This window comes from Crocodylus porosus, unplaced genomic scaffold (genome assembly GCF_001723895.1).
Source record: "Crocodylus porosus isolate Cpor-Errol unplaced genomic scaffold, CroPor_comp1, whole genome shotgun sequence".
NCBI lineage: Eukaryota > Metazoa > Chordata > Crocodylia > Crocodylidae > Crocodylus > Crocodylus porosus.
The window spans coordinates 37,307,343-37,310,363 of record NW_017728943.1 but is presented as its reverse complement, the minus strand read 5'-3'; positions in this window follow the sequence as shown (position 1 = coordinate 37,310,363).

The window sequence follows — 3,021 nt, the reverse complement described above, 5'->3', positions numbered from 1 at the left end:
GGGGGCGCTAGAGGGAGCTCTCCTTTCTCTTCAGCAGTGGCTGGAAGGCTGGAGGGAAGCTGGGAAAGAATTCCTCCAGGCTTCCCCCCCATACCCTGGCTTGCACACACCTGAGCCAGGGTGTCCCTGGAGGGGGAGGGCGAAGCAGCCCCTGTTAAGCTTTTCCCCTGCTCCCCATTGAAGTGGGGGGTGGAAGGGGTGACCAAACCCTGGTCCAGGCCCAGCATGCTGAGGCAGGGAGGAGAGGAAGGGGGTTAAACCCCCTCTCCCACTGGCACAGGACCTCAGGCAGGGTCTGCTTGGCATGGGCACAGCAGACCCTGCCTGGGTTTGCTCCGCTCACTTCTCCAGGATTCAGCACACTGAGGTGGAGGGAAGGGAGGGGGTTTAAATCTCTTTTCCCCACCTGCATGGGATGCCAGCTGTGGTATGGCTGGCATCCCCTGTCAGGCTTTTACCCGCTTACCACTTGAGTCGACGGGGCAGGGGCATAGCCAGTGGCAAGTGTGTAAAAGCCTGGCAGGAGAGGGGAAGGATGGGGGTTTAAACCCCCTCCTTCCCTTCCACCTCAGCGTGCTGGCCTGGGGCTAGTGTCTGGCCACACCCCTGCCTCCTCCCCTGTAGTGGTGAGTGGGGGAACAGCCTGTGAGGGGCTGCTCCACTCCTGCCAGGCAGACCCACCTGTGGTCCTGAGCAGGTTTCCCACTCTCACCCCACCCCCACCCCTTTCTCAGCTAGCCAGAGCAGTGATTGTGCTCCGGCTAGGGAGCAGAGGGGCAGAGCCAACACTGCTCCACTGGAGCAGGCAACATAGCCCAGCCCAGTCCAGGGCCGCAAAGCATCCTGGGATGCTGGGGGCCTGTGAATTTACTTGAACCAGAAAGGGGTCTGGGACAGAAGTTCCATAAACTGGTTTGACCTAAATCAGTTAAGTCTGATACTACATTCAACTAGGTTTTAGCTTAAGCCAGTTTTGGCCATTTTGAAACTGGTTTATGTGCACTGAACTTCTGTTCTGTTACAGGTTTAAACCAGTTTCTAATCACTTAAACTGGTTTATGTGTAACTTCTGTCTGTAGCTTTAGCGATTCCCTTTTTGAAGAAGGATCTTCCATTTAGAATCTGCTTCTAAGATGAGTGAGTGTCTTTCCTTCTTTACAGTTCCTAGATTCATGATTCATTCCCCCCATTTGGAATAATGTGTGCCATTCTTGTCCCTCTGGGTTTCTCTTGTGCTGTCTCCTGGGTGTATGGAAAAGGATGGAAAGATGGCTTTAAACAGTGCACGTGGGGAATCCTCAGGTCACATAAAGCTGGCTTGAGACCTGACTTGTCTGGCAGAGAGGGTGAGAGGAGGAACAGCCAAAGGAGCTACTGCACAAGCAGTATCTATTGGGCTACAGCAGCTGGTTTAGATTATGGAAGGCATGAGGCAGCTGTAAATTATATCAGGGACTGAATATGCCCTTGGCTATCTTCAGGAAAAAGGGAGTGCAAATCTGTCTTTAATCCATGCATCTTTGCTGATGCCTCTTCAGGTCCTGCACCAAGTGTTGCTTGCCTGGGCCTGAGCTGTCATTCTTAAGACTGTCCTAAGATCCCATATGCCCTGTGGCATCTGTGCAAAGTTACTGGGTGAGGCACCGTGACAGGCTGTGCTCTCTAACCTGCCACAAGCATTGTGGTACAGTACAAATAGCAGTGCTGAGACTTACTAAAGTACAAAGAAAGAGAGGCTTGGTAAGTTGTGGAGTGTTCGTTTTTGCTTGGGGGTTGGCAGGAAACGTGTCTCAGACTGACAAGATTTGTTGAGATGCTGGAACTTAGTCTTACAGTCCTATTCCAAGAGAAACAAATAATTTCTAAAGTGTGACTAATAGAAGGTGCTTTTTCTTATTTTCCCCTTGAAAGCCCAAGGTCTATAATGTTCAGTAAATTTTGTATATAGTTAAATTAAAACCAGTGGTTTAGCCTGATTTGTGCTTGGAGCCAATGGGAAAAAGAACAAAGGTGAGTTAGTTAATATAACAGAACTGGGATTCTCCGGTCGATTAGAGCCAATCTTTGGTGCATACTGAAGCTGGCCAGAGACTCTACAGAGGATATTCCCCAATGGGGGACACAACTGCTGTTTGTACTAGCTGGCCCCATCCTGAGCAAGGCTGAGTGTAAGATTAGGAAAGGCCACATTAGTCCCAAATGCTGGATAGCTTCATTATGACAACTGACAGCTGGGATATTTTAGAGCAGCCTTTGGGCTGCTCTGATATTCACTGGAGCTGTGCAAAACCTGGGCAGATGTAACTGGTTCCCCCGTTTCCCCAAACTGTTTGTTTGTGTTAAATAGAAACTTAGTGCAGCAGAAAATATAGCCCCACAGGGTGCCTATAGATGAGCTGAGAGGCTGCTCTGACATGCTGTAATTATAGTACATTGGAGCAGACTTGATTAATCGAATCTGCTGGAGCATGGTAATTACTGTGCTCGAGCCAGCCTCTGCATCTCGGGTATCAGTGTCCCTGCACTTCAAAACGGTGGTAGGGGTGTTTGAACTAAAGCTTGTTGAACACCCCCGCTTCCATTTTGAAGTGCAGGGGTGCTGATATGTGAGACACTCCCAGCAATTATAATTAGAGCAGCTCTTGGAACTGCTGTAATTAAAGCACCCTCCACTGGGGCTATATGAAGCTTTGGGTTGTGATTCAATTCGGAGGAGATTTGGCCTGCTTTGGTGGTCGAATCTCCAAATCCAAATCAAATCAGGGGACCAATTTAAAGGCACGAATTGATTCAAAGCTCTCTGAATCATTGGAAAAGATTTGAAGAAATTCGATGATTCGGACAGTCCCCGCCTGGTGTAGCAGGGAGCTGCAGCTGGACTCAGAGCTGGTAAATAGGGGGAGCGGGCCATGGGGGACCACTGACAGGCCCCATCCCCTGCCTGCTCCTCCAGCCCCCCTCCATGGCTGCCCCACCTGCTCTAGCTCCCTTGTACTTTAAAAAAAAGCCCTGACTCACCAG